The sequence below is a fragment of the Aristolochia californica genome, unplaced genomic scaffold (assembly GCF_029961685.1).
Source record: "Aristolochia californica isolate CCGP_79_NKW_82.1479 unplaced genomic scaffold, dmAriCali1.0.hap1 SCAF_11, whole genome shotgun sequence".
In the NCBI taxonomy this organism is placed as follows: Eukaryota; Viridiplantae; Streptophyta; class Magnoliopsida; order Piperales; family Aristolochiaceae; genus Aristolochia; species Aristolochia californica.
In genome coordinates this window covers 7,654,799-7,680,230 of record NW_027181782.1, presented here as the reverse complement: position 1 = coordinate 7,680,230, position 25,432 = coordinate 7,654,799, and the positions used below count along the sequence as shown (strand labels likewise).

Below are 25,432 nucleotides of genomic sequence, written 5' to 3'. Positions count from 1 at the left end.
TCAGAAATGTAGTAATGAAGTACTTCATCTCAATGTCCCAACACAAGGCACCGACTCTAAAATGGTTGGAGTAAAAATACCAAATAAGGGGATAAAAGGTAATCACCGGAAGATAATATTCTGGAGTTACCATATGCTTTTTTCTTTGTCAAAATAACTAATGTTGATAACAATCAATAACTAAGAAATTCTTCTTCAATAATAATGTCTAAATCAGAGAGATACAATAGCAATAACTTAAATGGGTTGGGCTCAAACAACAAGTACCAAATAACGAAAAATCCTAAAAAAAACCCATAAATAATCCTCAGAGAAGCCATCAGAAGGTTGTGCATCGAATAATACGTTGGAACTAAGTAATTAAGCAACTAATAATCTATGATAATAATGCAGTCAGAGACAAGGGACCGAGTCATGTATCAAACCAATATGGCCAAGACGCAAAAGAAATAAGTATAGAACTCGGGACCCGGACCTCTATAACCGAAGCAATAAGCAAGTGGGCAGAGTTAGGTTGACATGGATAGAGTTGACCCGGCCGAGTTGACTCGGTCCAAGTTTGTCTGAGTCTCGACACAACAGTAAACAATATGGTTCTCTACCAAGTTCACAATTTAAACCAATATAACTTGGGTGATTAATTTTTTTCCTCGGAACTATGGTCGAGCATAAACAAAACCTTAGCAGAACAGTACCAGTGTCTTCGTCCTCCTGAAGTGGCACCAAGCTGGAGCTCGAAAAAACAACAAATGGAATATTTTGACAGCCAGTGGTGGCAGATAGCTCGGCAAAAATGTGAGGGGATCAATTGTCATCATCTTCGGCCTCAGAAAACGGAAACAAAGTCGTTATTGAAGGCGAGTGCGAAGTTCTTTGTCTCCAGAATGGCAGAGGAGTTTCTAAAAAAAAAATAGTTTTTTACCAAAATACCCAATTTTAAAAATATATTTTGAGAAACAACGATGCCATGAACTTATTTTGAAAAATACCCAACTTTGACCGGTCCACTGTACATGTGTATAGTCAAAGGTGACACGTAAGTTTTGACTACTTACGTGTCACCATGTCATCAGTACAATGTGAGTAGATGAATATATCTACTGCCACATCACTATTCCGACACATCATCTTCCACGTAAACTGCCATGTCATTATATGATAAATTTTGAATATATTTTTTTATTTTAAAAATCAAACTTATGAATACACTTTTTATTACCTTATATCTAAAATAATAAATTATTAAAAATCTAATAAATAATTTAAAAAATTAACTCTTACTTATTTAACACAATTTATTATCAATTAAAATATTTATTAATTAATAATCAACTTTTTCCTCTGCTTTGCTCTCATTATCCTTGGCATCGTGCTGCGGCGGAACTAACCCAAGAGGTGAGGTAATAGTAGGAGGAGGAGGCGAAAGAGCAACCCCATGGCTAACAGAAGACCCCATCGTATTTCTTCCAAAATGGTTCTTCTCGCAGAGATAAAATGATAGAAGGTTTACCGGAATCACCCTACTTTCTTACTTCCGTGGCCTTATTGCCTATTTAGGGCAATGAGAAGGAGGAAGAAAGTGGGCGCAGGCTAAAGAGCCAGAGGACGTAGGCGCCTCTCCTGTGCGGGGGCGAGAATAACAATTTTCGATGAGGGGATCAAATACGGAGCGGTTAGGTAGGGATTGTTGTGCTGATTAGCTAGAGTGAGACCACAGAGAAGGGTTTTGGAAAGGTTTTCTCATCGAGTTCTTTCAGTTCCACCTATTCGACTTTTCGTGTATTTCCACGTATCGGTATCCCGTAGACAAATATTTCTGTCGTTTCGGTCTTTTCGGCAGAATTAATAAATATTTTAATTGATAATAAATGGTGTTAAATAAGTAAAATTTAAATTTTTAATTGTTTATTAGATTTCTTAATAATTTATTATTTTAGATATAAGGTAATAAAAAAGTGTATTCATAAATTTGATTTTTAAAATAAAAAAATTTTATTCAAAATTTTTATCATTTAATGACATGGCAGCTTACGTGGCAGATAACATATAGGAATAGTGACATGGCAATCGATGTGTTCATCTACTCACACTGTACTGATGATGTGGCGATACGTAAGCAATCAAAGCTTACGTGTCACCATTGATTGTATACATGTATAGTGACCGGTCAAAGTCGGGTATTTTTCAAAATAAGTTTATTGCGTCGTTGTTTCTCAAAATATGTTTTTCAAATTGGGTATTTTGGTAAAAAGCCCAAAAAAATAGATCCCTAGAAATCAGCAATGTGATGAAAGCCTGAGTAATAGAGATTAATCTCGATATGGAGACGTCCAAAACTGCAACAAAGATCTTCACATGACGGGGAATAACTCCAGAAATAATTCAACCCAAAAATGAATAAGTCGTGAAATCAGTGGCATCAACCAATTTCTATTTGTAGATTTATTCTCGACAGATTTCAGAGTGTTGTCAATGACCAATTGGAGCTTATTTCGAGCAAGTATCTGGTTTTGCCAGCGAGCAAGTCTTTGGAAGATAGAAAAATGCCGGCCACGGATTATTTTATCCAAGTTCGACTCCACACGCTCAAGAGCGCGCTAAAGATGGCTTCCATGGAGCAAGACAATGAGCATCGCCTTCGCAAACAAGGCTTACGCGGAACAAGACGACATGTCGGATATCTTCATCGAGAGCTTTTAGAAAGGGGAGGACACCCAGTGGCTGATACCTTACCTTCTTCTCGTCGGCATCAACCAAACAACGTTCGATGGCTGGTGCTAGTCACTATGGTAAAGATGGTGTGTCGGTTTCGGATCATGGTGCGGTGGTTGTTGACCATCGGATCCATCAAAAGAGGCTCGTAAATAGCCTGAGCATATGTAGTCGAACTTGGTCGACTCGGGTGGAAATGCTTCGACAAAAACTGCAAATTTGCTATCCAGCCAAGTTCAATCGACTAAAGTCGGATTGGACTCATAGTAATTTGTTGAACTCTGCTTCTTGTATAAGCTGAAATAATCTCATCCTTTGCAAAACTGTCAGCTTGTCTAATGGAGAGAGCTCACCAACAACGACTAGTTCTGTGGGTTAACTCGGATTGGACTCGATAATCTGAAGAGAAAAGAAAAACTGAGAATATGAAAAACATAAGGAGATGGTCCGGAGGCACGCAACCAATATAAAAAAAATTGGGAATTCTAAAAATCATGGCTACAAATCCTGAAAAATCCATGCTATGATATCATATTGATTTTCAAGATTCCATTGGTTTATCTCATGGAGAAAAGGAGAGACAGACATATTGGGAGAAAATAAAAGGACGAAAAAGGTTATGGACTTATGTCCTATCACTCCCCCCTTAGGCTCAATTTATAGATGAATAAAATTATAATATTATAATAATACCCCTAAAACTTAAACTAATTATATCAATGTCATCTTTATGATATTACTCTTTATTTACCATTATACCATCATTGTGTGGGCCTATGGGCCTTCTCCTTGGTCTATGGGCTTGAGTCCATCTTCCACCTCTCTTAGATGTGTGGGCCTTTGTTGGTCTGTAGGTTTGAGCCCATCTTCCACACAGTTAGACGTATGGGCTTGGGCCCATCTTCCAACAACGTACATTTTTTATATTGAATTTGTGGATTAGATAAGGGTTTTTGAATTGCCACATTTCGAGGAGCCAAGTATTTTTAGCTTCTATTTTGAATTCTTTACTTACTATTTGTCTTACTAGAATCATTGCACTTTACTTAGAAATCTTTTTGTTGAAGGCTAACAAGAGAATTTTTTATGACATTTATATTTTTTTCTAGATCATTACTTATGGACAAATTTTAAAATCCATGCATGTGAAAGTATTTGAAATCAATTAAGTATACTTGGTCAAGTATATTTGAACTCGGTATCTTCTACATGGAAATAATCTTGGTTAGATTATGACTTATGGGCTTATTTATGAAATTAGTTTCTATTAAGCAACTAAGTGCCAACCTAGATTTGGAAAACCAATTCGATATTTATATGGAGCTTTAAAAATTTTAAATTAGGTAAAACAAAGACCTATTGAGATATCATTACATAGATTTGCTACATAGGATTGATTGTACCAATTTGATTGTGCTTCTATTGTAAATATACCGGATTGAGAGACTTTTGTAAAGGGTTGAATCATAAGCAACCCTTGCAAGCATTACTCAAGCTTTTGTGGGCAAGATTTTCCCTCATCTCATTTGTTCAAAGAAGCCTATGTGGCTAAGGTTTAGTTGTTATAAAATTCTTTATGGATTTAAGATATGTAGTTTACTTGGTTGTTGTATTCCTTGAAGGTATACGTTGGAAAAACTCGTTTGCTATTGTCAGAGGGAGTTGAACATTCTTTTGTGAATCTAGGTCAATGTTTTTTTATCCTTTTTGAAAATTCCTATGTTGATCTATGTTTCTGTAACCTAGTGAGTTGTTAGAAAATCTCTTTGTAGGTCTAGGTCATTTGCCTAATTTGCTTGCATAAAATGTATCTGATGGTGTACACTAATAACTTGGTTTTTGTGGTCGGTTAAGTGACACATAATTCCCTTTATGATATAATTATAATTGGCCTTTCAGGCAATTTGTTATAAGCGTCCTCCCCCAACCGTGCCCCCCCCGCGTCCCCTCCCCTTCTTTCCTCCTGGAGGTTTGGTCCACATAACAAGAATGAGCAAGATAACTTAGTTGCCCTAAGCACTCTATTACTACTTTTATTGTAAGAAGTAAAAAAACAAGGTCAACAAAATTTACATAACTATGTATTCATATTTATCTTAAAACCAAACTAATGTTAACTAATTTAAATAATAATTATTTAGTTGTTAACTTAATACTTAAGCAATTAAAATAATTTTTATTTAATATAATTGAATAATTTATACAAAGAGTCCACATAGGGTGGCAACTCTTTGGATGAGTCCCTACTTTCTACTACCCACATCATCACAAATTAGTCTATTTTATTAATAAATTTCTTTTGCACTTTCAATAAGCTTACACTAATAAAAAAGGGTATATTTCCATGGGTTTGGATCTACTTAAACCGCCTAACTAATAAACATTTACATGTACAAAAAGATATAGGGAATTTTACCAAAATACCGGTTTTAAATAACTTATTTATGAAAATAACGAAGACCACAAATTATTTACAAAACTACCGAACTTTGACCGGTCCACTGTATATGTGGACAGTCAAAGGTGACACGTAAGCTTTGACTGCTTAAGTGTCGCTCCATCATCAGAGCGATGCTGTAGATGAACACAAAGACTGCCACGTTATTATTATTGCCACGTCATTACATGATAAAATTTTGAATAAATTTAAAAAAATTAAAAAATCACATACACTTTTTATTACCTTATATCTAAAATAAAAAATTATTTAAAAAAATTAATAAACAATTAAAAAATTAACTCTTACTTTTTTAACATCATTTAATATCAATTAAAATATTTATTAATTAAAAAATTATCGTTACACTTTTTATTTCTTCATATTTTACAAAATAAAATAAAATAAGTAAATTAATTAGATTTAAAATATTTATAAATTAAAAAAATACAAAAAAAATATTTTAGAGTTTAAAAATACAATTTATTTGTATATTTTATCACCTTATTTACGAAATAATAATATTTACAAATTTTAAATATTTATAAATTTAAAAAATCTTACTCTTAAGTCTTACCCATATATTATCGATTTAAAATATTTAAAATTTTAAAAAAATATACAAAAAAACTATTTTAGAGTTTAAAAATATAATTTATTTGTATATTTTTATCACCTTATTTATAAAATAATATTTAGAAATTTTAAATATTTATAAATAAAAATAATCTAGCTCTTACCCATTTACTATGGATTTAAAATATTTATAAATAATTTTTTTTTATTTTTAAGTCTTACCCATATATTATCTATTTAAAATATTTATAAATAGAAAAAAATTTACTCTTAAATCTTACCCATATATTATCCATTTAAAATATTTATAAATTAAAAAAAATACAAAAAAATTGTTTTAGATTTTTAAAATATAATTTATTTGTATACTTTTTATCACCTTATTTACAAAATAATAAATTATTAAAAAATATATTATTTAATTAAAAATCTTACAAAACTTTACAATAATTTTAATTTGGCAAAATTTTTATTAATATAAAATCAGAAATTAAACAGTAAATCACATAAAAATCAATACCGTAATTAAACACCTAAATTCAAATTAATATTATAATTAAATACAATAATTCTATTCAATTAACAAAAACCCTAAAAAATCACCCCAAGGTTTTGAGAGAATGGCCGGGACGAACAAAGGGGAACAGAGAGAAAGAACGTCGACGGCGAGAGGATGAACAGAGGGGAACGGAGAAAAAGAACGAATGATAAGGCTGAGACGAAGAGAGAGTGGTTGAGCGGAGGGCGTCGAGGGCGAGGCCGAGCGGCGGCAACAGGGGCGAGGTCGAGGCCGAGGCAGAGCAGCGGGCACAGGCGAGCGGCCGAGGCCGAGCGGCGGCAACAAGGGAGGCGAGCGGCAACATGAGCGGCAGCAGGGGAGGCAGCAGAAGGCGAGCGACGAGAGGAGAGCAGCCGAGACGAGAGGCGAGGAGAAAATTGTGGAGGAGAAAATCGCCTGCGGCCGCTGCTCTGCCTCGACCTCGTCCCCGCTGCCGCCGCTCGCCTGCGGCCGCTGCTCTACCTCGGCCTCGACCTCGCCCCTGTTGCCGCCGCTCGGTCTCGCCCTCGACGCCCTCCGCTCAACCACTCTCTCTTCGTGTCAGCCTTTATCTCTCGTTCTTTTTCTCCGTTCCCCTCTGTTCATCCTTTCGCCGCCGACGTTTTTTCTCTCTGTTCCCCTTTGTTCGTCCTCTCGCTGGCCCTTCTCTCAAAACCTTGGGGTGATTTTTTAGGGTTTTTGTTAATTGAATAAAATTATTGTATTTAATTATAATATTAATTTGAATTTAGGTGTTTAATTACTGTATTGATTTTTATGTGATTTACTGTTTAATTTCTGATTTTATGTTAATAAAAATTTTGCCAAATTAAAATTATTGTAAAGTTTTGTAAGATTTTTAATTAAATAATATATTTTTTAATAATTTATTATTTTTTAAATAAGGTGATAAAAAGTATACAAATAAATTATATTTTTAAAATCTAAAACAATTTTTTTGTATATTTTTTTTAATTTATAAATATTTTAAATGGATAATATATGGGTAAGATTTAAGAGTAAATTTTTTTCTATTTATAAATATTTTAAATAGATAATATATGGGTAAGACTTAAAAATAAATAAAAAATTATTTATAAATATTTTAAATCCATAGTAAATGGGTAAGGGTTAGATTATTTTTATTTATAAATATTTAAAATTTATAAATATTATTTTATAAATAAGGTGATAAAAATATACAAATAAATTATATTTTTAAACTCTAAAATAGTTTTTCTGTATATTTTTTTAAAATTTTAAATATTTTAAATCGATAATATATGGGTAAGACTTAAGAGTAAGATTTTTTAAATTTATAAATATTTAAAATTTGTAAATATTATTATTTCGTAAATAAGGTGATAAAAATATACAAATAAATTGTATTTTTAAACTCTAAAATATGTTTTTTTATTTTTTTAATTTATAAATATTTTAAATCTAATTAAATTACTTATTTTATTTTATTTTGTAAAATATGAAGAAATAAAATTGTAACGATAATTTTTTTAATTAATAAATATTTTAATTGATATTAAATGATGTTAAATAAGTAAGAGTTAATTTTTTAATTGTTTATTAATTTTTTTAAATAATTTTTTATTTTAGATATAAGGTAATAAAAAGTGTATGTGATTTTTTAATTTTTTTTAAATTTATTCAAAATTTTATCATGTAATGCCGTGGCAAATGACATGTCAATAATAATGACGTGGCAGTCTATGTGTTCATCTACAGCATCGCTCTGATGACGGAGTGACACGTAAGCAGTCAAAGCTTACGTGTCACCTTTGACTGTCCACATATACAGTGGACCGGTCAAAATTCGGTAATTTTGTAAATAATTTGTGGTCTTCGTTATTTTCATAAATAAGTTGTTTAAAACCGGTATTTTGGTAAAATTCCTAAAGATATATGCTAGAGGATGACATGGGGGACCATTCTACCACCCACCTCGCTTTAAACATAATGAAGCCAATCTTCCCAACTTCTCCTAAGAGCAAACAGCAAGGCAGATAAGCGAAGACTTAGTGAGGAGGCTGACGATTGAAGCTGAAGCCAAATTAGTTGGCCAACTGCGATTTACCCTTTCAACGTGCACCAATCACATCTTCCCACCTGCTTCGGATCAGGATTTACACGTACAGGTTAGACTTGCCCACCCTACTTAGATTTCTTTTAAGTACTTGATCCATCAAAAGCGGGTGTAGATGAAAAATGGAAAGAGGGAGAGGGGGTCTCTCTCTTCCTTCCCTTTTTTTTTGGTGATAAGAAAGGTGGAGGAGGGATGCCCTCTCTCCCCACATTAAGAAAAAGGGAAATTAACCATCAAGTTTTTAGAATTGAATTCACTTTCAGCACTAAAGGGTATAGATAATATCTAAAAACAAATTTATTTTATTTTTTGCAAAATTTACGTTTATATTGGTTGGAAGTACTTGAAGCCGATTTTACCATAATAAAAACAAACATGCAGATTGATCGATCAACCTCTTGAGACTGATAAATTATACTGAACTTTTTCATCCAAGGACATAAAACATGATCTACTATAACAAAATCATTAATCGGTCATACTTATTATGCAACGCCTGTAAGAATTTTGAATGATGGATCATACCATGTACATTGTGGGTTAAAAGTATTTCATACAATGGTTAAAGTATTTCTCGTTGATAATTCCAAAGACTATGCTTTTCTCAATTCCAATCCTTTTGAGAAGAAAAAGGGTATTATTCATCAAAATTCAAGTTCTTATACACTTCATTTGAATGGGGTTGCATAAAGACAAAATAGGCATTTGTGGGAAGTTGCTAGAGCATTACTTTTATTGATGAATGTTCCCCAATTCTATTTTCCCTATGCTGTTTTGTCTACGTGCTTTCTCATTAATCGCATTCCGCCAAGTCTTCTTGACAAAAAATCTCCCTTTTTCCACCCATTTTCATTCTCATTCCCCCTTTTCACTTCCGCTCATGTTTTTGGATCTGTATGTTTTGTCTAAATTTTTTTGCGAAGAAGTAAACTTGGCTAGAAATCACTCAAGTGTATTTTTCTAGGATATTCCAAAAATCAAAATGGGTATGCATGTTATAATCCATCACTATGTAAAACCTTTGTGTTTGCTGACGTGAACTTGTTTACGCAACCCTTCTATCCTAAATTGACTTCTCCTCTAGGTTTTCAATCCATTTCAGGTATGCCCAAACCACTTGCGCCATTGGACCAATCACTGGCATAGCTTCTAGATCAACCATTCCATGACTCTACTCCTCTAGCCAACTAGTCACCTACCCTGTCTACTGATTCTGAGGTTACTCATCTTGAATTTCCATCTTCTCCATTTAATTTTGGTCTTCCATTTGATTACCAACCAATTGATATTCTCAAGGAACCTCATTCTTGTGTGCCACCTAAAGCATCCACTTCTCATCCTATTTCCCTTTTGTTTCTAATTACATACTCTTTTTTGAGTGTAGTCCTTTTTTTTTTTTTTTTTGATTTCTTGTCCTTTTTATCTATTCTTAAAGATTATGTCAAGGCTCTAAAACATCCAAGGTGGAAGACTACCATGGAGGAAGAAATAGCAGCCATGGTTTCTAATAAGACCTGGGACTAGACCTCTTTACCTTGTGCAAAGAAACCTCTTGGCTGTCACTAGGTTTTCATAGTAAAGCACAATCCAGATGACTTTATTGCCCTTTTCAAACTTTGGCTGGTTGTAATAGGGGTTACTCACACTTATGGCTTTGATTATAATTTTTTTTCTCCGGTTGTCGAACTTTAGTCTGTAACAATTCTCCTTTCTATTGCTGCAAATTTTAGTTGGTCTCTATATCAACTTGATGCTAAGAATGTCTTCCTGAATGGTGATCTTCTTGAGGAGGCCTATATGCTCCAACCAATTGGTTTTTTTGGTTTAGAGGGACAAAGTGTTCAACTTAAAAAATAAATTTATGGGGTAAAGTAATCACCCTTAGCATGGTTTGATAAATTCAGCAAGGTTGTCTATGGTTTTTGTTTCAAGATATGAGAAATTGATCATTCTATGTTTGTTAAGTAGGCTAGTAAAGGAGTTATAATAATGGCTATATACGTGGATGATATTATCCTTATTAGAAGTGATCAGGCTGATATTTTTCATGTAAAGGAAGGGTTTTGTCAAAACATTCAAACCAACTTGGTCTCTTAAAATATTTTCTTGTAATTTAAGTGTTTCATTCTAATCATAGCATATTTTTGTCTCAATGGAAATATGTGTTTGATTTACTTGAAGAAATTAGAATGCTTCCCTACCAACCCCTTGACATTCCCATCGATCTGAATGTTAAGCTATGTGTTGGATATGTTGACCAAGGGTTGACTCCTTTCTTGATTTTGAAGATATTGAAACTTAATTGACCTAACAATTGTAATTCAAGTATTTCATATGCATTTCCTTCAAGAGACACAAAACAAAGGTCTAAGTAATGAACCAACACAAACTTCTCCAAGTCCTCGAGCTCCATGGAAGGTCACAATGTTCTTGAAGAAGTACCCTTAGAAAGAAAAGGAAAATTGAAGGCTAGAGTTTAGGAAGTCTTGAAAAACTGTAAAAAGTCAGTATATGTAAGAGATTTGCCCAATTCTTCCAAAACTTGATGCACAATGTAAATTTTGGAGCTTTAGGACCTATTTACATTCAAACATATTTTTATTGTTAAAAGATACAGACATGAATGTAGGGAATTTCCCAAGCAAGGGTTATTGGGCGGTGAATACCAATAGGGGAACATCGATAACAAAAATTCTTTTGTCTCTTGTGGTGTGTGAATGTTTACTTTACATTGAATTCGATATATATTGCATGATTTCTATTACATGCCTAAGTTAAGCTTTTAATTTGAAAATCTTAATTCACCCCCCTTTACAAGCCACCAGTGTCAACACACTTAGTTTAAATTGTAAATTCTCAATTCACCCCCTCTTGAGAAACCACCTGGGCCAACAATTGGTATTAGAGTAGATCATTCTTTGCAATAAAAACCTATTTGATTTTCACAACTCAATTTCAAATGACATTTCTAGATAGATTGCTTCTTGTTGCAGGACAATTTGCCAACCATCCCCCAATGTTTAATGGGACAAATTATGGATATTGGAAGGCAAGAGTGAAATTCTTTCTTCAAGCCCTGGATTTGGACATTTTGGATGTCATTATTAAAAGAAACCCACATGTGTAGGGGAGGCATGACTAGTAAATAACGAGAACATCCATTGAGATGACATAGAGTTGTAATTATGCAAGTTGGTGTATGTCCTCTTATGTATTTTTTTTTTCCTTTTGAAGCTTGTAGCCCTAAGGGCATTGTAGTCATAGTAAACACCTTCACACAACTAAAAATACAACCTCAAATCATGAGTTAGAACATTCAAGCCTCTTCCTCTTGTCTCACATTCATTCTTACACCCCTCTCTTTTCCTCTTCTTTCTCTCCCTCTGTTTCTTCTCTCCTCTCTCCCAAGATCTTGGCCCTAGAAATCGACAATGTATCAAAGCGGGCAAAAGATTTGAGATGTAAAAGGAGACGATGGGGAAGAAAGGGATGAAGAAGAAGAAGAAGGAAAAGAAAAAAGAGAAATTTCTCATTTTTCCTTAAGTCTTCTTTTACCAATTCCTGCATTTCATTAGATGTTTTACTCTCTTACCATTTTTTTTATATATAACATTATATACAATTTTAAATATCCTTCAATATAATTTCCAACTTAAAAAATAATCATTGAAAACAGATTTTTCTAGAAAGAGAAATTGGCATCTAAAACAGCATAGGTGAAGCAGAAGAAAAGTTTAGTGTTGCAAGCCAACTTCCTAAACTGTTTTCATCAAAATTATAGAATATTTACATTGAGAATTATATCTCAAAAGAAACCTATGTGAGTCTACTTTCTATCTCTATAAACCGTTTCTCAATTTGATCTTTCTAGATAAAGATATCCGCATTGAAAGAATCAAAGATCATTTTGTAATTATGTTACATACGAAGATCCGAATTTAAGCTGAACATTTTGCTTCACTTTTTGAGTTGCTAATATTAGTTGAATTTCCTATTTGCTTTTAAAATCTAGTCAAGATTTTATCAACTTAAGTATTTTTCCTTCCTTAAAATTTTCTTTTGTTTGATATTGCATTACATTAGTTTCCTTAAGAGAAGTTTCGCCCATTATGAATTTAGTTTCCTTTTTTTGACAAAGTTTAAAAAAATTGAATTAGGAAGTTTGGTTTTCTAATTCTAGATTCCAAATAAGTGTCTTAAATGTCCCTTATTCTAGAATTTATCTTTAATATTTTGTTTCTAAATATGTCAAGTTGTGTGAAAATGTAATTGCTGTATTTGAGAAGTCTATTTTAGAATGTTTCCATTATTATCTTCCTTTTTCAAAAAAACAAGTTGCGTTTCCTCAATTATCATGTTGATAGAGGAATTATTTTTTTACCTCCCTATTGAGTAAAATTTTATCCATCTACTAGTCTAAAAGCATCTCCTTCATACTTGGAAGTATGAAGAGCTGCATTGTGCGCTTCCTTCCTTTTGAAGTATGAGAGTTTTTATTTATTTATTCACACCCTTAACTCCTCAAAGTACTTCTTTTTTAATTTGTGTTCGATATCACTTTAGAACAATGCCTATAGACCCACTACCTAAAAGTTGAGTGTGCCTAATATCCAACTTGAGTCAAGATTTTTATTATTAACCCAAGGGGTGATTTGTGTTTGAGCTACCCTTAAAAAGTGAGTAGTCTCTTTGTTGTGCCCTAAAATTGGGTTATATTTTCTCCTTTGAAATTGAGTGGAGAGTGTTTTTGACTATGACCGTTATAACTGGTGTATGGAGCTTTGCCATATGGCTAGGAGTAATTTTTCTTCTCTCATCATTATATTATGCAAGCTGAGTCTCTTGGTAAAGAACAAAGAGATCCCCAACTTGAGGGGGAGAAGTTGAAAATGAAGTATAAGATAGAGGTAATCAATAATGAAGAATTCCACATGTTGTGGTAATCAACTTTTATGAGGCTAAATATCCAAGTAAGTGGAAGACAAGATGAGAAAAAAATGGAGATTACAAGCAATATGTGAACAAGAACAAGATGAGTCAAAGCAAGGCAATCAAAATTTCTTTTTCAAACACACAAGTTTCTTGACCAAGATTATTTCAAGTGAAGTTACAAACATCAGCTTGTGGGGGAGTCTTAAGAGACAACTACATGTGTAGGGGTGACATGGCTAGTAAATAATGAGAACTTTCATAGAGATGGCATAAAATTATAATTATGCAAGCTGGTGTATTTCCTCTTATGTTTTTTTTCCTTTTCCAGCATCTAGTCCTAATGGCATTGTAATCATTGTAAGCACCTTCACATAACTATAAATATAGCTTCCATGCATGGGGTAGAACATTCAAGCCTCTTCATCTTGGCTCAAATTCGCCCTTACACTTCTCTCTCTTTTCCTCTTGTCTTTCCCATGGTTTCTTCTCTCCTCTCTCCCAAGAGCTAGAGTTCTTCTCTTCTCTCCTTCCCTTGGGATCTCGTATGTTTATGTGTTGTCCCTAGAAATATCATTAAAAAAAGGTTTTTTAACATAGTAAAATGCTTGAAACTTGGAAACATCCAAGTAGGGTGGTAGATTAGCAAGACATATAGCTGAGACCTTCCACTCTTGTAGTAGCCCTTTGAATCTGGCAGAGTAATGAAAATTTTCTTTACACTTTGTATTGCACATCTCCTGAAAAATGTCATAAATCTTTGGTTGATTGTTAGGGGTAGAATATAATTTAAAACATGTGTCACATATTGCTTTGGCTTTCTCTAGGCGCACCATATTGTTTGCGACATGTTCCTCCATACTATTAATCAACCAGTTGATGACTAGTGTGTCTTTCCTCAATGACTTGGTAAGAGAGTTGATTCACATGCATAGAAGGCAGAGTTATATGGTCAACAAGGTCTCTAGTAATCATAAAATGTTTTACACATTGGGCCAAAGTGGAATTGTAGTAATCCTCAAGGGATCACCTTTGCTGAAATCAGCATATGTAGAGGAAGATAAAGTATTTGACAATCCAGACATTATGACTTACAAAGAACTTTTATTTTCTAGAAAACTAACACATTTAGGTTAACTTAGAAGGAAAGAGGAGAATAATTTATAAAAACTAACAAATAGTTTGATCTATGCAATGCAAAACTATGTAATGTTAAGTGATCTAATTCAGCAAGCAACAAGCAAGAAAAGCAGCCAATAGACCACACAAGCATGACCCCTTTTTCGTTTTTTTTTTTTCTGTTTGAGATTCTAAACAAGAATTCTAATCACTCAATAACTAATGGTGATTTAAAAGGGAAAAAGAGAAGTAGGTAGGTTCTGGTAAGAAAGCAATAAAAAACGAACAAGAACTAGTAATTACTTTCCAAAACTATTCTTCAGACCCTAAGTTAAGGTTTTAAGTAGGGGTGGTATCGAGCCGAATCGAGCCCGAACCTACCAATGTTCGAGCCGAGCCGAGCTCGAACTTACCTATGTTCGAGCCAAGTTTGATTTAAATATTTCGAACTCGAGCTCGAGCCAAGCCCAATCTCGAGCCTAAAATTGTTATCGAACTCGAGCCCAATAATTTTAACCGAGTTCGACCGAGCTTCGAGTCGAGCTTGAGCTTTAACATACATTTAAAAATTTTCAAAAAATATATCAATTAAATTGTATATAAAATTATGCATATATTTTACATAAAATTGGGCATAACCTATGTATATAATACCTGTATAAGATTGGGCATGGGGGCCAGTATGAATTCCCATATGATTTCCAATTTTGCAAAAGATATATAGGGCCACTGTCCTATTCCCCTTGGGAAATCTATTCTAGGTAGAAAGAAACTAATTCTTAGAAAAAGTTATTATCTCCCTAGAAACGTACCCTAAAAAAATAGGGTTTTTTTTTGTAGGAACCTTCACTTTTAATTTCTAAGAAAAATAATGTTCAAGAAAATCATTCATGCTGGCCGGTTCTTTTCACCAACTGAACAGAAAAAGAAGGGCATCAGACGTTCATCTCTGATATTGTTTTAAGTCCACATTGTTAAGTTGTGTCTGTGACTTTCAAGTAGGACTTTAATAAGATTTTAAAGTAATTTTTTTTTTGAAAACCTATAATCCAGAAAAAGAAAAAAAAGAAAGAAAGATTCTTCAATTAGGGGAAGGAGTTTGAACTTTGGTGACCACTGGCCACATCCACCAAGTAAAAGTAACTGAAAAGTCTTCATTAATATGAAACTATAGTTCAAAAGTCCAAATCCAATCAACAACCAACTATAGGTTCATATTAATATGAATCAAGATTACTGTGTACATAAGCAAGCAAATATCCTCGAATGAGGTAAGAGTCACATATTAATAACAAGTATATTCCTTTTCACCTACCTAAGAAGTATATTTACTCCACTCTTTATTTTTTAATTATTAAAGAGTTCTTTTTTAGAGTCCTTTCCACAACTCTTCACATTCATGATGATTCATCCTCCTAAGGCATATTCTATTGTGCCAGAGGAATAAAAAAATAAGTTAATTTGTTTAACTGCAAAACGAAGAAGAAAAAAAATCAACGGCCCGGACGGCCACACAACCAAAACAATCGATACAGACAATTAAGATAAAAAGTTCTTGGATTAAGAAAGAGTTTTATGTACATTCTGAAGTTTGCCATCTCTAACTTAAGTTGAACCCACCTGAATTGAAACCATAGAAATCAGAATGCAAATCACTGCTATATTTTCCATGTTATTGTCATTCATAAAGAATCTGGTAGAAATATTCAAATTTTCAGTATTTATTGAAGTGAATAAGGATGCAATCACTTGCCAAAGGGATACTTGACAGTAAAAACTATTAATGACATGGTAGGTGAAAAACTGCAAAGAGCAAAGGAAGCAATGGAGAATATAAAATGTTTGCAAATCTGGTAGCAAAACACGCTGGAAGCTTCAAGTGACAACAAAGAAATATCTAATGCTGGGATTGTTCCTTGAATTGCAGCTTATAGATTTGGAAATATGATAAGAACATTAATTGAGTATGAAAACAAGAATAATTAGAAGAAAGACAAGATAAATTTATCATACTTTTAAGCTCCAGATGCCACAACTAAAACAAAACTCTCACTCATGCTTCAGGAACCTCAAAAAAATAAGAACACCAAAAGACAAGAATGATATCTACTAACCCTCAAAAGCAGAGACCAAAAACAATAGTGGCAAAACTCAGTGTCAGTTACAGTGTGAGATACGAAACTAACAACAATTAAACAAGTCACAATTGTTGAAATAAATCTCAAAGAGTTTTGAAGACGATGATACATTGAAGAACTTAGAGGGGCAAGATGACTAGATAATTTCCAAAATAGGCTGAAGAGAAATAAAGAAGTAGGATATCTAATCCTTCCAGAGCTATAATTATATATGGGAATGAGAAAATTGTGAAGAGATGAAGATCAAGACAAAAATTTCAAAAAATATGCCAAATAATAATTCCAACAACCTCTTCCTTTTGCGGGGACAAAATTCACATAATAAGAAGAAAATCAAAGAAGAAGATGATGCTGAAAGGAATTAGATGTAAGGGTTGATGTGAGATGAGTAGTCTCGGATTCCGGCTCCTTCCCAACCCATCCATTCTTCCCATAAATCCTAGGTCGAATCGTTCAATCCCCTGAAGGGTTCGTCGCAACCGTCCTCATATTCGTAGCTTTTGGTGTTGTAAGAATACGATTCGTCTTCATCGGATTCCCTCAAACTGCTTATCACCATCTGAATACGAAAAAGGGTCGCTGGAAGAAATCAGTAATCGATCTTTCTGATTTTGTGGAAGGAAGACAAGGGACTGGGTTAAAACTTGGAGAGAAAGAGGGTATTTTTTAATTACTTACATCGTAAGCTTCGTTGATCCGATGAAACTGAATGCCGCAGTTGTTCCCCTTGCATACATCTGGATGATACTGAAAAAAAATTGCGAGAGTTAGAGCTTTTGTAGGGTTAGGTCGGCGACCAAAAAAAAACAGAAGATTAAATAAGAATTTTACCTCCTTCCATCGGACCGTCGCTTTCGTTTCGTCGGCAAGGAAGAACTTCGGATGAAGAAATCGAAGAGGAAGAAGATAAAAGAGAAAGAAATCGCAAAGGAAGAAATCGTAGACAAAGAAATCAAAGTCTGAGACAAAGAGTGAGGAATCGAAGAGGGAGAGGGAGAATGAGGGATATGAAGACCAAAATCCCCCATTTCCCATGAATCCCAGATGACGGGCAGCGATTTCCGCAAGAAAATTGTGCTGAAAAGGCATGGAAATGGTAGAGAAGGCATGGAATCATAGAGACGGAATGGAAGAGAGTCCCGCGATGTGATTCTCTTCTGGTTCTGAGACTCCCAAAAATTTCCAAAATCCGCCGCTCGTTAAATTAACGAGCTGCTCGTAAGTCGTTGAGCTGAACCTCGATTCGGTCGAGCTCGACTCGTTAATTTAAACGATCCGATTTCGGAACACGAGCTCGGCTTGAGTTCGAGAAATACTGAGCCGAACTCAAGCCACTCGCGAGCCGACTCGGTTTGAAGCCACCCCTAGTTTTAACAAATGAATTAAACAACCACTCCTTTAACAAAACATAACTAAAGGAAAGCTTCAAGAGGAATTTTAGCAATCCTGAGGAATTTTTGGCATAAAATTAGATCAAACATACAAGGAATGAAGGAAACATATGCACATGACAAAAAAGGTCATTTTTGACATTCAATATGAAGAAAAAAATGAATTTTGAGGGGGATAATTAGGCTAGAGTAAAAAAAACTTTGTGACTATCAAAAACTTGAATTGAATCCCTCGTAATGTGAAACATAAGGTGAAACTTATCTGATTAAGGAGAGAACTTTGTGCCTTTTGCTCCTCTTCAAAACTAACCAAACCCTTTGTTGCTTATGTCAGAGTGGTTTCGTCCACTCTTGTAGGTGGTAGTTTTTCGTACCTAACAGATCGGTTTTTTGGGTGTATTGGCTAGCCGTTGTCATGGTATCAGAGTTGGGCACGCCGTGTCCCGCGTTCGAATCCCGTGAGAGGCGATCAAGAATGGGCAGGGTGGGTGTCAGAGTGGTTCTGTCCACTCTTGTAGGCGGTAGTTTTCCGCACCTAACAGATCGATCTTTTGGGTGTATTGGCTAGCCGTTGTTATGGTATCAAAACTAGGCATGCCATGGCCCACGTTCGTATCCCATGAGAAGCGGCTCCAGAATGGGCGGGGTGGGTGTCAGAGTGGTTCCATCCACTCTTGTAGGTGGTAGTTTTTCGCACCTAACAGATCGGTCTTTGGGGTGTATTGGCTAGCCGTTGTCATGGTATCAGAGCTAGGCACGCCACGGCCCGCGTTCGTATCCCATGAGAAGCGGCTCCAGAATGGGTGGTGTGGGTGTCAGAGTGGTTCCGTCCACTCTTGTTAGAGTTTGTGATCTGAGTTAGGTACTTGGCTTTCCGCACCTTAAACGGCTAGTCTTTTCGGGTTGTATTGGTTAAATATCTGACTTAGAACTCCGAAGTTAAGCGAGCTTGGGCAAGAGTAATTCTAGGATGGGTGACCTCCTGGGAAGTACTTTTGCCTAGGACTTTAACAGCTTAAAGGCTGAATTGAGTTCCCATTCCACTATAATTTCATATCTTGATCAAATTTACTTTAAACCCTAGAATTCCATCTTTGGTAGTATGTTGAATTCTAGGGATTAATCGATGAATAACTTGGTTTGAGAAGAAGAAGAAAGAAGGAAGAAGAGAAGAGAAGATAAGGATGAGAAGGCAAGAGACCAAGTTGAGGAAATAAATTTTAGGGGTTAAGAGAGAGCACGAATTTGAGCTCCTCCTCCACTCACTCATAATTACATAGAATACCACTCAAACTACTTCAACAAGACTCATCTTAGAATCCTTGATATGGCTTCTTCAACAATTCCTAAGTTAATATATTTATCTATTAAAAGACCAGATATTCCTTTTGCTATGAGTGCTATAGCCAATTTATGCATCAATCTCAACTTTCCCATTGCTATGAGCGATGTACTTAGTTTCTTTGCTTTTGCATTTAATTTTCTTGGCTATCCTAGTTAATCTAAGAGAAAAGTTGTCATTATGTAAAATCTCTCGAATTATGACAATAAGAAAGGGAGGAGCTCGACCTTATTAATGTGAGCTTCCTTCTCCTCATTCATCATGAATTCCCACTTCTCCTTCTCCTTTCTTTTCTTTCTTATCCTTCTTCTCCTTTCTTCTTCTAGATTTCTCTTCTCGATAGAAGCTACTAGAGCTTAAGGCCCTAGAAATCAGTCACTTTGTTCACCTTACTCATCTACTCATTCTGGCATATGACTTCTACTAGAACCCTTTTTCTCTCTAATTCGTTTAGACAACTTAAGTGGGATGGTTGGCCTTCTTTATTTTCTTCTCCAACTTTTACATGCAACTCCTAGTTGATTTGATTGAGAGGGCTGAACATTTTTCTCCATTTTTTTGGATTTCTTTGCATTCATCACCCAATTAACATGAACCCATTTAAACTACTATCTTCTTTCACCTTTTCATTCTCCCTCACTATTGGGGCTTACTTTCTCAATTTGCTTGAGCTCTCTTTCTTTTGGCATATGATGATGCTAGGCCATTCCATAGTATGTTTTCTAGTATGAATTACTTGTTTTTAGTTCCGTGTGAGTCATCAAATTTGTCATGTGTCAGTCGAACAAATTTTTTGCTAGAAATTTCCTTTGAGGCTTTTTCAATGGCAAATCAATCTTAATGCACTTCATTACTAACTTGAGTTTTTATTATCATCAAAATTATCTTCATGAGGATCATGAGCCCAATAGATGGTACAATTATTTTTTGTACTTCAAACATCATTAGTGTTCTTCATTTTTTAGATTAAAAATTATTGATATTACAAATATACTCCATATGTAGGTTAATTTTATATCATGCCTAATAGTTCACCTAGGCTACCACAAGTCTCATGCCATGCGTCATTCCATGAGAAGGATTCCATGGAGCCACCATCTGAGACGTATGACAGTGAGTTATTTGGCAAGGACGACAGTGTCCCAAAAAGACAAAGTAGGAAAGTCAACTAATTATTATAACTCCTTTATGTTAAATTATATTTTTCCAACTATAATTTATGTTTTGTGTAGATTGATTCATCCACATCATCTTCTTTGTTGATTTCTAGGGCCTTCACATAAACACAAGAGATCTCAAGGGAAGGAAAGAAGAGAAGAAGGAGAGGAAGAGGTGAGAAGATATGAACTCTAGCTTTTGGGAGAGAGGTGATGAATTGGTGGGAGGGAGAGATGAGAAGGGATGAATTCAAAGAGGGAATGAGGCTCAAGAGGCTAGAGCTTGATGCTCTCCCCTATGCCCATTGGGTTGTAGTTATAGTTGTAGAGAGATGTTTACAATAGCAATAAAGCCCTTAGGGCTACACCTATTAATAGAAAAAAGACATAAGAGGACATACACATTCTGTGTAATCACAAAGTCATGCCACATCTTACTAAAGAGTTGTCCTATATACTATAGTACCACCCTATACATGTGGGCACCTTTTAACAACCATCAACATTATCCCCTTTTACATCATCTTTTTCCACATTGTCTCCATTTGTTTCCTCATAGACAAGGTGATCACAAGGCTGAAGCAAAGGCTCTAGAATTGATGAACTTATGAGAGGCCTCAGTAGGAGGATCCCTATGGAATTCAAAGATTTTCATAGGAGGACATAGGGACCCTATAGTCCACTTTTCACTCATTGGGTGGGCCATATCTTGAGGGCTCATATGGAGGTGAAAGTGGAAAAGTAAAAAGCCTACATAGAAGATCAATTAGTTTATGTGTATCCTTATATAAATATAAATATTAAAAAAATTAATTATTTTTTTAATATTAATTATGTGTTATAGGAGTAATTTGATGTTGATACGAATATTAATGCGGTAGCATAACCCATCTGCATTCTATATTGGGTGTTGTATTTCGATAACACTAGACTGCTATCCACTACTGGTATAGAGAGTGTGAAGGTTGCCCCATAGCAATGTCCACTCCTTATAGGGGTTTCCCTCGATGACCAGTAGAGGCTGTGCATGAACATGTTAACCAAAAATAGTTATAACTGTCTTATTTTATTTTTCACAAAAGGAGATGTAGCGGTTGGTATGAGAGGCATAGGAGGTAGGTGAGCTGGGAAGAGGAGAGTGCCATTGTGTGTTGGGTTCATGGAGATAGATTTGTCTATGTGAAGGGATTGGTTTTAGCTCAACTACTGGTAGTTCAGATGGGCTAACCATCTTCGTTTGGATATAACTACACATATAAAGGAGGAGTGGTTAAAAACTAAAGAGATATTATTCCAAACTCAGGAGCAGTTGAGAAATGTATAGTGTTGGACTCAAGAGACTAAACATTGTGTTGAGGAGCATAGGCATAGAGTTAAGGACCATGAGCACAAGAGGAAGAACATAGATATGAAGATGCAATGTTTCTTTTAGTAGTTGTAGACTTAGAGCTAGCCACCCCTGGATCCTCCTATAGATCGTGTGTAGTTTTTAATTAATTTTGTATAATTTATAATTTTTATTATAAAAATGTTTTATATATTTTAATAATATTTTGGGATTTTACTATACATATATTATATATATATATATATATATATATATATATATATTCTTTATTTCGAATTTAATTGTAATTTTTATGTTTAATAAATTTATTGATTAAATAGGAAAAATATATTGTAATAAAAATAAAAATTATATTAAAAATGATTCATCCTCTACTAGAAAATTCACAATTCACTAGCAAAGGTTGCATCTTTGCCAATGAATTAAAGAAATTCAATTGTTGTGGTTGCACCTTAGAAGGACCTCTCTACTAGAGAATCATAGAAATTTGATGGTATTGGGTGCTTGTATGCTAGTGAATTGAGAATTTTTCTAACATTGGAAAATTCTCAGCTAGGTTCACATTGACACTCTGCCAAAAAATTTGAGATATTTGCTAGTAAAGGTTAAAACTTCCTACCAGTGAAATTCAAAGTTCTCTAGCAAAGATTTTGACTTCTATCAACAAATTTTGAGATTTACTGGCAAAAGCCTCTCCCTACGGAAATGTGATAGCATATGTTGCTAGTGAATTTTGTGTTGGGAGAAAGTTCTCTTAATGGAATCGTAACCTCGGTCAACGAAAAATTTGTTGCCAAAAGACTTATTTCTTGTAATGCTCATACAACTTATGAAATTTGTTTTTATTAAATTTCTTTTTTGAAAATTACACATCATTAGGAGGAATGAGGATGGACTAATGAGGCAATTGGGATTGTGTATGCATGTATAAAGTTATCATATTTTCTAGATTTTTATAAAAAATAATTTTAATTATTATTTAATTTCATAGAAATAAATGCATGCAATTGAGATGTCGAGTACCCCTTTAAGCCACTCAGAGGCAGTCCTGAGTATTGGGAACCATATCAAGAATGATCATGGGGAATCCCCTATCATCAGTTGTCATTCTAAATCTTCATTTAGTTACCACATACTCCATCGAATGAGGAAGAACTTTGCAAATCAAATAAATAGACAGAAGAGACCAAGGGTAAGTACAATAAGAAGAAGAGTGGCTAGCTAAGAGGCCATTCTCTTAGCATCCATTATCATGATGTCTTCTACTTCATTATGTATAAAATATTATTAAATTTTTTTAGTATTTTAATTTTATTTTTTACTTAGTGAGCAATATATGGTTTTAAACAAAAGTGTACTTCCAAAGATGACCTTGTTAGATTCCTTATTCCCAAATACAAATTGTAGATGGCATAATTGTATATATGGTCTTGTAATTTAAATCTAACAAACAATTAAGGTAACACCACCATTAATAGATCTTAATAGAAAAGTAAAAAAATACTTGAATATCCTTTCTTTATAATTTTATTTATGGTTAAAACGTTAAAAAAAAAAGAAAAGAAAAAAGACCCTCTCCTCCCTCTTGTGAGAAAGACACAAACCTTCTCTCTTACAATAAAATAACAAGGAACTTATTATTAATGTTGGCACGTATCCATGACAAGTATGAAAAATTAACCAAATATTTTGTAACTAGGATGGCAGACTTGCATCCCCATTCACCTCCCCAAAGCCACGCATATATAACTTATACAACCCTATACACTGCAACATATCGCAAAGCTCTTCCTTACTCTGTACTTCTATGGCGCCAAGTTGCGGTTAGAATGCCTCTTCGGAGTCTCACACAAAGAAGAAGAACCACCAAGAATGTGGTGGTTCACATAACGACTGGGTGCTGATGGAGGAGCCCTGAAACCCTTGGGCAAGCAGCTTCCAACCTCCCGCCCACCATATGCATGCCGCCTTTTCCTTGCTCGTGGCCGTAGAATCACAAACTGTCCCGACGATTGCTGTTGCTTCATGACGGAGACATGGAGGCTCCTTCCTTCTGCCATTGTATTCAAAGTGTCGGGAAGTGAGAGTAGCAGAAGAAGGAAAAAGAGGAAAGCGAGTGAGAAGGTTGTCGTCATTTTAGCTGGGAAGGGGATCAGCGCTGAGTTGTTTGGTTGATAAGATGAAAGAGAAGTAGATTGTACGAGGAGTGGTGGCTTATAAAGACAGACTTAGAGGGCGTCGTGAGGAGCTTTTAATAGGCCCGTGAATACAGCGAAGAAGATGCCCAGCTCATAGCCAGCAAGAATGGTTTAGAGTTGTGGCGAAGGCCTGTGAGTGAACAGACTTTTGACCTGAGAAGGAGATGAGGTTGCTCGTGCCTTTCATTTATGGCGTTTCCTAAGTTTCTTTCTTCAATGTCAATGCCTTTCTTTGTCACCTACAATCCCTGTCCATACAAGTTCGACCATTCGATCTCAAGTCAATTCCGGTGGTCAAGTTGCCAAGTTCCCAAAACAAATCTCTTTCTACATCTGCAAATTGAGTCACGAATCAACTACTTTATAATTTTTTTCTGGTCTTGAAGATTAATCTGCAGTTCTTGAATGAAAATGGTCTGTTTTACAGCACTCCTAAGATATTTGACTCGGGAAGAGAACAATGTTGGCATAAACAAACTAGAATCAGAACAGTTTTGACTGGGAAAAGTCGACTTGAATGGCTAAAAGCTAGCAAAGTAATTATAGGTGGGAAAATATTGCTGGCCACGTAGAAGAGAAGGAGCTCATAGTTGGCCAACCAGCACTGCCCCAAGATTTACTCACAAGTCCCAAACGCATCTCAACTGTCTCCGTTTAATCACTTTGCCAGGTGTTCAAATTCTTTCATTTGTTTTTACTGTTGGATCTATCAGTAGGTGGAGGGAGGATCCCCTGATCGCTGCATAATCTTGAGAGAAAGGAAGCGGACTAATAAAGGCTCTTAACGCATCCTGATGTTATTGTGAACTCACTCAAATTTGAATCTTAAGTTTTAGATATTTATAAGATATTTAACATAGTTAGAACCAAAAGGCCAAGATCTAATGATATGGGGATCTAGTGAAAGAAGTTGGCTTCATGGAGTATTAGGTGAGTTTTATGAAGAGCAAGTCTCATGAGTAGAAGCATCTTAAAGAAGGAAGATAGAAGTGATCTCTTAATTAAAGCTCGTGAAGGAGGAAAGTTTTTTGTCTTATTACATATTATTTTATTTGGCTAGTAATGTTTAGGTGTAAGTGGGATTTGGGTAGTTTTTCTTTAAGTATAATTCTATGCATTTTGTTTCCTTTTTTGCTTTCAGTCTACGTTAGTTTCTTCTTGTGCTTATAGGAGAAGTGTAATGATGTAATAAGGTAGGACTCTCTACTATAAAATGCTAGACATGTGTGGCAATGTTGTATTCTCTTTCTCCTCATAGTGACTTGTTATTCCAAAATTATTCTACATCTCAACTCTATCCTTCCTTGAGTTTCCACATTGTATTTGTAAGATCCTAGGGCTTCATGTCTGCTAATTGTTTGGTTGAAGTTAAAAAGGTGAGAAGAGAAGGCAAAAAGTTGAGAAGAAGAAGAAGAAGAGATGCTGGGGTGTAGAGTGTAGACGTGTGGG

At 34.7% G+C, this 25,432-nt stretch overlaps 1 pseudogene; it reads right to left on the bottom strand.

Annotated features, from left to right (window-relative positions):
• Nucleotides 1-16,908: 16,908 nt before the first annotated feature.
• LOC137943558 (chaperone protein dnaJ 8, chloroplastic-like) lies at nt 16,909-23,845 on the bottom strand (annotated as a pseudogene).
• Between the last annotated feature and the right edge of the window lie 1,587 nt (nt 23,846-25,432).